The sequence below is a fragment of the Myodes glareolus genome, chromosome 1 (genome assembly GCF_982192425.1).
Source record: "Myodes glareolus chromosome 1, mMyoGla1.1, whole genome shotgun sequence".
In the NCBI taxonomy this organism is placed as follows: Eukaryota; Metazoa; Chordata; class Mammalia; order Rodentia; family Cricetidae; genus Myodes; species Myodes glareolus.
Window position 1 is genome coordinate 5,298,048 of NC_142026.1, and position 12,846 is coordinate 5,310,893.

The window sequence follows — 12,846 nt, forward strand, 5'->3', positions numbered from 1 at the left end:
TAGCTATGAGGGAGAGTATAGTCAGAGGCATCTGGAGAAGTCCAGAGCAGGGAGAAAGTAGTAGACTAAACATGGCCAGTGGACTGAACCAGGCCATGAAAGGGATGAAAACAGAAGAGAGAGAGGGAGCAAAGGAGACTGAGTGTGTGTGGACCAAAAGAACCAAGAGAGTGCATGGCCAAAATGGCCGGGTTATATAAGAATGAAGCTGCGGGACAAAGGCCATGAACTGGAGAAGTTTAGGGTGGGGGTTGGATGAGAAGCGCTGAGAGGAGCCACTCTGGGAGCCTCAGGGAGGGAGCCTGAAGGCCAGCGTATGCCTCGGAAAGGTAAGAGTCAGCACACTTAGACAGGCATTTCTCTGGGTTTCTTCTGGACCTGACACAAAGATCACATTAAAGCCACCTGATTTGTTTGTTTTATTCAGTCTATTCTGCACACTGAAATTCAGATGAATTTTCAGTGTATAGATCTTAAAACATCTATACCATGGTCCCATTAGGACTACATACTGAACATCAGTCATGGTTTCTGCCTATCATCACCTTTGGGCAGAATCCCTGGACAGAAGCATGTCCTTAGCCTGCCTAGGTCAATCAAAAACAAAAAGCAGAGTGGGGCATCAAACATGGATGTGTAATCTGTCCACCAAATGACTGCAAATCGGCTAGATTTTTGAGCAATGGGTTTCTGATCCATTTGGAATCATTATTTGCAACATTAGCTACCAGAGACCTGAAAGTGATCGATCACGAGGAGGAACTGTTCATGAATCAACCAAAGAACTAAAGACAAACTATTACCTTATTTGTTATTTCTGAGTTTTGTTTGTTTGTTTGCTTTTTGACTTTTTTTCCTGCCCTAAATCCGTTCCAGTTTCTGCTTGAGGACAGTGGGTGGACTTCAGCAAAAACGGTCCAGCTCTTCCTTGACTCTCAACTAACTTCCTAAGAGCCAAGACATCACATCTCTCTCGCTCTCAGCTCTACCACTGCTACCCCACCATGCCTACCTAGTACATCCAGCAAGGCCATGTGGTGGACACCTTTGCAAACGTGTCATGCCATCTCTCTAACCTCAAGGGCCTCATTCAGGGTCATGCAGATGCCACCTGAAGTGTGCACTCCTTCCAGTATATCAGGCCAAGTTCAGATACACGGGAACTGACATGGAGGTCCATGAACTACTCATCATTAACTGTGTAACATATGCCCATTTCTTTACCAAACAGGCAAGTTATTTATTTAAACTCTAAACTGGAGATAGTAAATATGGTGTTTATGGAGGGTTGTAAGTTTTCGAAGTCCCTTAGGAAAGGACCTTGAAGTGACAGTGGACAGTTCTGTGCCTGCCCACATCTCCCTTCTTGTCTTTGCTGAGAAGCCACCATCCGGTTGTAGGGCTTGGCACTGACTTCCTGGACGAGAGCAGCTTTGCAGCAGCAGCCCCCACCCCTGCTCTTTGTTACTCAGCGCCAGTGAACGCTGAGTCTGAGGAAACATCAGTGCCAAGATCCTACCTCCCTTTAGACCAGAATCTGCCTATCGATGTATTTTAATTTTTTTCTCTTTTTTTTTATTTTATGTGTATAGGTATTTTATCTCACGCATGTCTGTGTACCATATATGTGCCTGATGCCCACAGAGACCAGAAGAGGTCTTCTGTCATGACAACAGCCTTACCTCTGTGTACAGTGATGAAGAGATCAGTCTTCAGATTCAGGCTCATAGGCTACACAATAGTGAGCAGGTTGTTACTTCAGCGTTTCTTCCCCTGCTTCCTCATCTGGTGACCAGTCAGTACAACAGTGTTTTCCATCTTTTTCATGTCATGACACACAGAGAAGGTGAAAATGGTTGTAGAACATTCAAAGGGAAACATGACTCTCTCGGGTGCTTCATTCGTCTCGGAGAAGAGCCGGTCACTACCACACACACTTCCCTTGCTTTCAAGGCCTGCTGGTTCAGGGTTTGGTAAAAAGAGCAAGTTGGGAAATTTGTGTCAAACCAGTCTCTAATTACAAAGTAGAGCTAACAGGAAACAATATGCTTCCATCTTCTCATTACACAGAAGAAACTGAGGCTATCCAGGTGGAATAACTCACTCAGAACATACCAGATTGGTATGAGCCATTCATTGCCTTCAGTCATAATCAGATGCAAGGTCCAGAGGCTGCCAGCCTTCTTCTTGATCACAGGCAGTCATGAGAGCAAACACTCCCATCCCTGTCAGGCTTCCTTCCATTCCCACGGATGACACAGTGATTCATTGGCGCCACACTCTTGCAGCCCAGGAGGCTGGCCAAAAGACAGCTGCCTTGGAGCACAGGCGTCTGTGGGGAGTGACAGCAAGTTGCTTTCTTCCTCTTCAATCTGGAAAGCTGCAGTGGATGAGCGTATGCAGAACTAAAGCCAGGATTTGGGGACAGGAGCATCCTCAGATCGCCATTCAGAACAGACAAGCCAGCCGTCGGCACGTTGAAGTCATCTGTCTAATCGGAGGATCATTTTTCTCCATTTCGGTTTATTTCAGATGTAGAATGACTGGGGTTCCGGGGAGCTGTTTGGGTCCTGACACTTAAGCTGCTTCTGCATCGCTGACTTATAACAGCCCCTTCATGCTGGAAATGCTGATTGCCTTTTTGTATGCATCTCAGCCTCCTCACTTACCCATCCCCAATTCTGTTTCCCCAGCGCTGCATGGAGATGAAAAGCCAGAATATAAAATATGAAATCTGCTGGTAACAAAGAGAGGCCAGGAAGCCACTGGTTACAGGGGTTTGAAAGTGGAAGCCAGGTGCATTCTCTCCAGTATAGCTGCAGACTGCCTTTGAAACAGATGCCGCCTGCCTTTCCCCTACCCCCTCTGCACCATTCTCTTTGCATAGAGGAGGCGCAGAGTTCCAGAATGGGAGACAATAGGCATTAATATCCATTGGAACGACAGCTGCTTATGACTGGCTTTGCTCAGGACACGTGTCCCCCAAGCAAAATGATTAGTGCTCCAGCAGAATACGATATTTGTGGATAATCAAAAGTGAATGGCAGATAGTTTGGACTAATGGAAAGCAGGGTTCACATCAACCTTTCTGGAAGTTCCCACCAAGAATAAATATTAAAGTTAGTTTATCGCGGTAACCTCCTTCCCACTCATAATATGGTGGATTTGTTTAGTGTATCCTGGGAAAACATACCTGCCTTGCTAGAGTGTTATGAGGATTAATTAATGTTTGTAAAGTGCTTGGAATTCCACTGAAGAAATGTACCTTGTCGATGCAAATTATTATCATTATATAGTGCCTTTCATCCCAGAATCTCAAAGTGCCTCCCCAACAATTAATTAAGCCTCCCTACACCCCTGTGAGAGAGTTAAGCATCATTCTGCCCTCGCTAATACAGGCAGCATCTGCACCTGAGTCACAGGGCCTAATGTTCAAGTCACTTTCCAGGAGGGAGTGAGGCTCCATTAGCAACCACCCCTAAGTGCTTCATAATGCACAGTCACTAACAATGCAAAGCAAGGCACTATAGGCTGATACCACGGCCATAAGAACTTGTTTCATTTTGTTTAATCTTTAATTGTCTGGGCTACTTGTTTTATTTTTCTCCCTCCCTGTAAAGCAATAAGGCGTTTGTTGAATGAGAGCCCAATTAGTAACTATAACGAGTTATTGTACTAAAGACAACTTCTAATTCCTTTCTTCAGCATCTGAAACTCCAGGCATATACATTTCATTCCTCCCTCACTATTCATACCCCTTCAAAGGAGTTCACTTACTTTTCCCAAAATTTTTATGGCCTTATGAACAGAATGAACATATGGGTATGTGTTTGCAATCTGGGACGAGCATGTCTGCCTCACATGGGAGCAGCTCAAGTAGGTGTAGTAATTCTCTTGTCAAGGCAAGTGCAGTAATTCACAAACACAAACCCCTTGTATTGACTCCTTGAAATGAAGCTGGGAAATCAAGGGAGCATGTGTAGCATTCCAGGGTGCAGTTGTCCTGGAGACAACTCTGCTGCACAGTCTTTACAAAATGCCTTTCAAAACAGAACTTTCGACATTTTTTCTTGACAGGAGATTCCTGGGTCTCCTGTCTAGCTAGTCATGAAAACTCGGGAAGAAAATCACAGTTTCCAGTTCCCTGCGAGCTCCGTGGAACCCTGCCATACATCCTGTGCCCAAACTTGGGAAACTTGGGGGACATAGGAGAACCTTCGTCCAACAACAGATGGGAACAGAGGCAATGACCCACATCAGAGCACTGGACTGAGCTCTCAAAATCTACCTGAAGAGTGGAGGGAGTGGGAGTATGAGCAAGGAATCCAAGACCATGAGGGGTTCATCCACTGAGACAGTTTGCTTGAATTCACCAACCCAACTGGACTGGAAGTCAGGTCTGAACGTGGTTGACAGTTGGGGCAGACTGTGGGACCACTGATGGTGACACTGGGATTTGTCTCTACGGCATGTACTGGCTTCTTGGGATCCTATTCTCTTCAGATGTAAGCCTTACTCAACCTAGATGTAGTAGGGAGGGCCTTGGACTTTCCACAGGGTGGGGTGCATGGCCCTCCCTTAAGATTGAGGGGTGGGGTGGGAAGGTCTGTGGAGGGGGTAGGAGGGGAGTGGGAGGGAGTAGGAAATTGGATTGCTATTTTCTAAGTAATAAAATAATAATAATAATAATAATGAAAGAAAATTACAGTTTCCAACTCTACTCCTACCTTAGTGGTGGTGCCGCCTCCTGGTATCAGTATCATCTCCTAAGGTCCTTGAGGCTCCACCTTCTTCTTGTCCAGATCTTGGAGTTGGGAGGCCTGGCTTTCCAGTGTAGGTGACTGTTTCCCAATCATGGTACCTGGAGAAATCACGAGCCTCCTTGAGATCCCATTTCCTTACCTGGGAGTGGGAATGATGACATCAGCCCTATGACTTTCCGTGTTGCTATGTAAATGGAATGCAGTCATTTTTGTGTGGGAGCCTTTTGTAAAGCATGAGAGCTCTCCAGGTGTAAGGAGCTAACGATAGCAGGAGTCCCGTCACTGGAAGGACCCTTGATGAGAGCTCTAACTCACACTGAAGCAGCCAACCCCATAAGATGTGCTTATCATGACACTGGCCAGCGCTGAGAAGGAAAATCAAGACTGAAAATCTGAGTTGCTGGTTGTGGTTTTACTGGTCTAACTTTTCCCTCCCCACCATATCTAGTCTCCTAATTCTGTTAAGGAATTCTCCCCTCGCACCATATAATTTGGTTGGGCTTTCATACATGGTGTCTCACCTACTCCTTCAAACAGAGTGAGTAGGAGACCCAGGTGAGCCAATCAGATTAGGCTGTCCTTTGGTCTAAGGGCTGGGTATTAACCCAAGCATAGCCATTTAGATTTTTTCAATGATTTACATATAAGTGTGAGTAGAAAGAAGTCCCATTTTCAAGATATTGCTAAACTGAGAGGGTGTGAGTGGTTTGTCACTTGAGAAAACCTGTTTGGGAATGCTGTTGTGGAATATTATTTTAAGATGTATTACATTCATTTATGCTGTGGAATGTTTGTTTAATGATGCAAAGATGGGCCACATTCTTAATGTTGCATTTATTTAACTCTGTGAAGTTGTGTTACTTTGCATCATAAAGCATCTGATAGGTCTAATGAAGAGCTGAATGGCCAATAGCCAGGTAGAAGAAAAACCAATAGCTAGGAAACAGGGGGAGAAATCTGGAAAGAGAAGATCTAGGAGTGAAAGAAGATGGAGTGGAGGAGTCCAGGGGCAGCCAACCAGCTACACAGCAAGTCATGAAGTCAGAAGTAAGAGAGAGGCAAGTAGAAAGACAGAAGCCCAGAAGAAAAAGGCAGACAGAATAATTTAAGGAAAGCTGTCTAGAAATAAACCAAACTAAGACTAAGCCTCAGTGTGTATGATTATTTGGAAACTGGATGATGGACCCACCCCCCCCCCCCCGAAAGAGAAAAGAGTGAAAACAAAGCAAAACTACAGAATGCCAGGCAAAGACACGCCAAGGAAGGAGACAGTCACTTAGAGTACACGCGTGCTCTGGGACACTAGCTCACTGCTTTGACATCATTTATGTTCCTGGATAAACTGTGCTTTAACTCCCGGTTCTCATCAGAATCAATGAATTCCCTCTACTTAAGGTGACTTCAGTTGAATATCTATTCCTCCCAATAGTGAAAGGCTTAGCTAACACTGTCACAAATCAGTGAACAACAGATAAGACTTACCACTTTGCTTTACGGAGAAAGTAAGCCGTAGAACCCCAACCTCTGACTGGAGGACACAACTTTCTGAATGGCTTCACAATTCCTATGAAGCAGAAAGAAAAGGAGATTTGAAATCACCCTGTTTGTCAAAGGCTATAATATGGTAGACCTCCTCATACGCTAGAGTTTCATTGGAAGCTGGAGATCAGCAGGATATGATGGTAAACACTTTTAATCCCAGGACTGGAGAGGTAGAGGCAGACAGGTCTCTGCTGCGGGAGCTCCTTCTGCTCCTTTAGCCAATCGCTGCTGAGTTACCAGCCCATTGGGGCGTGGTCTCTCTCTCTTTTAAAAAAAAGCAGCGGCTGTCCTCCACTCTCTCTCTCTGGCTTCCAGCTCCACTTCCGGCTCCTAGACTCCTTTCCTGTTCGCGTGGAGGGGCTGTTGTCTGGGACAGTAATCTGTAAGTTTTTTCCCCTTTGAATAAATAACCATTCTATTAATCATAATTCCAAACTGGTGTGGGATTGTTTGTGACTTACGCCTTCATCTGGCGCCCCACGTTTGGTTGTAGAACCTCCCCTTCCCCCCCCCCCCCACTCAACTGCTTGCTGACAGCTCGGCTAGGCACGAGCCCTCCCTCAAGGTGTGGCCTGTGCCCTGTGTGGGGAGCCAGCAGTTCAATTAAACCCCACGCCTCCCAAGCTCTACAGGCTCGGGACAGTCTCTGCCTGCCTGGTTTGCTCTTTTCTGAGTTGTTTTTATCACGTGGAGGCATATGCGGCTTCCGGGTTGCTCTTTTCTACCCCTGGATTCTGGGTTTCTGGTTCCGTGTATGGAACTGATTTAATTACTTTTTCTTTGTTGAGCAACTTTTATTTCCTAGATTTAACAAATACTAAGGCAGACACTGAAACAGGACCTCGTTTCCGTCACTTTTGCAGTGGTTCTAGTCGCGACTTGGCAACAGCGCCGCCCACTAGACAAGAGGTAATATGGCAGTTTTTGTTTCCAACGCCAATTTTACTGTTTTCTTTATTAATGCAATGGATTATGTCATGCAAGGTTTATATGACTATGGGGATACGTTAATTTACTTGTTACTAGGTTTCAGTTTTCTTTTCAATATTTTATCATTACGGAAGATACGATTTTTACGGACTAATAATGAACAACTAGTTGAGAGGATTAAAATGATTGAAAATCAGGGGTTATCTGAACAAGTGGATACTATGATAGACAAAATTGACTCCATGTCCAAGGGTACTAGGAAGTTACCTGAAAGGGTTCAGGCTGTTGAATTTGACGTTCAGACGTTACCACAAAGTTTTAATAAGGTAACAGATAGAATGTACCTCCAGAATGGGAATCAAAAAACTGATACCTCAGTGAAATTCCTAGAAACATGGGTAGGTAAGGAGATTCAGGATTTAAGGGAGACAATGATAAAAAGATTAGAAATGATTGAAGAAATTATTGGAGCTGGTGAACAGAGTAAGAAGGCACAAGGACAGGATACAATGCCACCACCAGCTGTTAGAACTGGCTTAGTCAGGGTTCTAACAACATACCCTGTAATTTATTCTGACAAAGCGTCAACTTCTAAAGGCTCAAAGGGAGTTAAAGAAGCTAGATGGACACCAATAGCAATGAATGATTTAAAAGAAATTAAGCAAGCTGTCGTTAATTATGGCTTGCACTCTGCATTTGTTAAGGAAATGATAAGGACTTGGGCTTCTAATGTCAGAGCTACCCCCCATGATTTCTCTCAGCTAGTGTCTGCAGTTTTAGATGATGGACCTTCCTTGATGTTTGGAATTTATTTCAGAGAAGAATCCAAACATATGGAACAGCAAGGAAGAGCAAAAGATGTGGAGGTTTCCCAAGATCAAATTCTTGGTGTAGGAGCATATGCTGATCCACAGGTCCAAGCTCTTTATGATGAAGAAGTGCTGTCCTTATGTCACAAAGCAGCCTTGAATGCTTTGAATAGAATACAAGATCCAGCAAAAAGGGTCGAAACATATACCAGGGTTAGGCAGGGACAGAGAGAACCCTTTACTGACTTTGTGCAAAGATTAATTAAGGATCTGGACATAGGGGTAACAGACTCAGAAGCTAGACTAATACTTCTTGAATCTCTAGCTTTTGAAAATGCAAATACAGAATGTAAAAAGATAATTGGGCCTTTAAGATCTAGATCAGCACCTATGGAAGAATGGATACAGCATACAATGAATGTTGAGACGTTTAGCTATAATGATGAATCCTGGGTAGGAGAAGCGATTTCCAAAGCTATGAGGAGACATCAAACTACCAGGTGTTTTAATTGTGGTAAATTAGGACATCTGAAAATGGATTGCGGCAAAGAAATTCCAGGAATAATATCTCCTCTGGGAATGACAAAAGTAGGAGACCTCAGCCTTCAGGTATATGTAGGAGATGCAGTAAAGGCCGACATTGTTCCAATGAATGCAGGTCAACAACAGACAGACAAGGCAACCCGATACCATCGGGAAACTCCTTGAGGGGCCTCTCGCAGGCCCCCAAGCCAAAAGTGGCCCAGTCATTCCCAGTTACAGTCGAAAATGTGTCTCACCAAGAAAATTGAAAACTCCAGTGTCTGCTGTAAAAAGTAATACTGGTCTAAATGATGAATTACATGTGGAGAATGAGTCAAAAAATTCAGTATGACAGAGTAACGTATATTTTGGCAAACTTCTATTAATGATCAAAGACCAAAGCTAAGAGTCTGTATAAATGGCATTTTTATTGAAGGCTTATTAGACACAGGTGCGGATGTAAGTATAATTACTCCAGAATCTTGGCATCCGAATTGGCCTCTTCTAGAGGTAGATGTTCAGTTCCTGGGAATTGGAACCCTATCTCATGTAAAACAGAGCACAAGATGGGTGGAATACATATGGCCTGAAGGGCAAATAAGAAGACTAAGGCCATATATAGCCAATATTGCAATACATTTATGGGGCCGTGACCCGCTACAGCAATGGAATACCCAGATTAACATTCCTGTAGTTCCAGGAACTCACAATTCTGGGAAGGATATAATGAGGTATTATGGAAAAAGGTCACCAGTCATTCAGGCTGTACAAGAACATACAGCCAATAGCAAACCTTTAGAGGTACCAACAGCCCTACCTTTAAAATGGCTAACTGAGAAGCCAATATGAATCAAGCAGTGGCCTCTAGCTGAAGATAAATTACAGGCTTTGGAACAGCTGGTACAAGAGCAACTAGATGCTAACCATATTGAAGAATCAACCAGTCCTTGGAATTCTCCTGTGTTTGTTGTAAAAAAGAAATCTGGTAAATGAAGAATGGTGACAGATCTAAGAGCTGTCAACAAGGTAATTCAACCTATGGGTCCGCTAAAATCTGGAATTCCTTTGCCTTCTCTATTACCAAGAGGATGGCCTCTTATAGTTATTGATTTGAAAGACTATTTTTTCACTATACCTTTGCAAGAAAAAGATAGAGAAAAATTTGCCTTCACAGTGCCTACTTATAATAATTCTCAGCCTACTAGGAGATATCAATGGACTATCCTCCCACAGGGGATGCTCAATAGTCCCACATTGTGTCAATATTTTGTTAATAAGCCATTGGAAATAATTCGTAAGCAATTTCCCAAGTCCATAATTTATCATTACACGAATGACATTTTATTATCTGATTCAAATAAAGATACTTTGGAAAGTATGTTTGAAGAAGTAAAGAAAGTCTTGCCTAGGTGGGGATTACAAATTGCCCCTGAAAAGATTCAAAGAGGAGATTCTATTAATTACCTAGGTTACAGAATAGGGTTAGAGAAAATTCGAATGCAAAAGGCACAACTTAGGAGAGACAGGTTACGGACACTTAATGACTTCCAAAGATTGTTAGGAGACATTTCCAGTCTACGACCAGCTGTTGGGATAACACCTGATCTAATAGTTCATTTAAACAAAACCTTAGATGGCGATAAAGATTTGAATAGTCCCAGAAAATTGACAGTTGAAGCAGAAAAGGATTGACAATGATTGAGGAAAAATTACAGGAGGCACATGTGGATAGGGTGAACCTGAATCTTAGTTCCATCCTAGTCATACTGCCTTCCAGAATTTCTCCTACAGGGATTTTAATGCAGAGGGAAGATATTATTTTAGAGTGGATATTTATATCTCATAAACCAAGTAAAAAATTAAAAACTTATGTAGAAAAGGTCTCTGAATTAATTATAAAAGGTAAACTGAGACTTCATCAACTAGCAGGTATAGACCCAGCAGAAATTATAGTGCCTTTTACTACTGAGGAAATAAGAAAGTTATGGGAAGATAATGAACCATGGCAAAGAGCTTGTGCTAATTTTTTGGGAGAAATTAACAGCAACTATCCCAAAAGCGATAGACTTAACCTCATAAAGAGAGCTTCTTGGATTCTTCCTAGAATTGTACATGATGCTCCAATAACTGGAGCCCGGACATTTTATACCGATGCAAATATATCAGGGAAAGCAGGTTATAAATCGGAAGAATTGAGTAAGGTGGAACAAAGCCCTTATAATTCTGTCCAGAAGGCAGAATTATATGTCATTCTTATGGTGCTAAGGGATTTTAAAGAACCTCTTAATATAGTTACAGATTCACAATATGCAGAAAGAGTTATCTTGCATATTGAAACCGCTGAATTCATACCAGATGACACAGAGTTGACTTCATTGTTTATCCAGGTACAGGACATAATTAGTAATAGGCTTTGTCCAATGTACATAACACACATCCAGTCCCATACCAGTCTGCTTGGCCCTCTAGCACAAGGTAATGCTGAAATTGACCAATTATTGATTGGAAGTGTTCTGCAGGCCTCAGAATTTCATCAAAAAACATCATGTCAATAGTAAAGGCTTAAAGAAAGAGTTTTCCATTACATGGCAACAAGCTAAGGACATTATAAAGAGATGCCCTACTTGTTCTTTCTATAATCAAACACCATTGCCTGCAGGGAGTAACCCAAAGGGTACTCAAAAGAATGAAATCTGGCAGATGGATGTGTTCTACTTTATGGAATTTGGTAAATTAAAATATATACACCACACCATAGACACATATTCAGGTTTTCAATGGGCAACTGCCCTGAGCTCAGAAAAGGCTGATTCGGTAATCACACATTTATTGGAAGTTATGGCCATCATGGGTATACCTGCACAAATAAAGACAGACAATGGTCCAGCATATGTATCTAACAAGATGAAACGTTTCTTTGCTTATTATAATATAAAACATGTTACAGGTATACCAAATAATCCTACAGGTCAGGCAGTTATAGAAAGATCAAATCGTACTATAAAGGATATGCTAAACAAACAGAAAGGGACGAAAGATACCCCCAGAAATAGATTGCATAATGCTTTATTAACCTTGAATTTTCTTAATGCTAATGAGAAAGGAACAGCAGCAGCAGAGAGGCATTGGATAATGGAAAAACTTCTGAACTAAACCAACCTGTTTATTTCAAAGACGTGCTGACCTCTCAATGGAAGCCAGGAGATGTGCTCCGTTGGGGAAGGGGTTTTGCTCTTGTTTCCACAGGAGAAGAAAAATTGTGGATACCATCAAAATTAATAAAGCTTCGATCTGAAGAGGAGAAACCTCTTGGAAAGGAGAAATGACAGCTCATCTACAATGATGATATTCATACAGGTGATAAGAAAAACATAAAGAATGGGGGCAGGGTTCTGTTCTTATCTCCACAGGAAAACACTGATCTTTGTAAAGTTCAAGGGACCCTGGATATTTGAATACTGACAGATGGAAAATAACGGCCCAATAGGGATTATCAAGAAAACTGAATAGGTTCTGTAAGTAAAATATACTAAATTATATTTCTAAATTTATAGAGCTGGTTTTGGAGTTGGACTCTGGTTCAGTCCCTCTTTAATTCCAAGTCTGTTGTTAAAAGAAAAACCCAGAGTTTCTGGAGCTTCTGTCTCATATCAGGAGCCATGATATGGGACAGAAAGAAATATGAGTTTAGAAAACATCTTTACTTTTCTTCATATCTATCATACCTTTCATTAAATATATCTATCATGCCTTTCATTGATTATATGTATGTCTGTATATGTCTATATGATTGATTACTGTTTAAGTTTTCCACAATGAACAATGAGTTTTTCCTGCAGTGACATTTGAACTTTCCAGGAAGAAGATGGGGCCCCATAACAACAACTCCACCTGGTTGATATGACGTCATGATACTGATAGTGCTATTACAAGACCTGTTTTGGGTACCAGCTACACAATACGGTTTCAACGTGGTTAGCTGAAATGGTGCACGTCTTGTACAACATTCTGACCAGACCTCCACAAAATACTCAGAGACTATTTGCAATTTTAAAAGACATTGATCTTGAAATTTAACCATCATTTTACTTTCACAGGATCCCCCAGAAAGAACGTCACCCCCATGACAGCTGGAAGTAATTCTAGAGAACGACGTTCCCTCTCCCAGTAAAGTTTGTCCTTGGGTTTAGGGACATCATTTAGGGGTTGGTTATAATTAGTATACGGTATAGGGTTGGGGGAGGAATTTTATAAGCACAGAAATCTAAAAAAAAAAAAGA

At 42.2% G+C, this 12,846-nt stretch overlaps 1 long non-coding RNA gene across 3 annotated transcripts in view; it reads right to left on the bottom strand.

The window, feature by feature from the left end:
* LOC125416254 (uncharacterized) overlaps positions 1-12,846 on the bottom strand; it is a 57,155-nt gene that overhangs the window by 27,458 nt on the left and 16,851 nt on the right. For all 3 annotated transcript variants that reach the window (XR_015737304.1, XR_015737303.1, XR_015737305.1), the window contains 2 exons: positions 6,246-6,327; positions 4,728-4,861 (listed from right to left, as the gene is read on the bottom strand). This is a non-coding gene — a long non-coding RNA (uncharacterized LOC125416254). The remainder of the gene's footprint in view (positions 1-4,727; positions 4,862-6,245; positions 6,328-12,846) is intronic.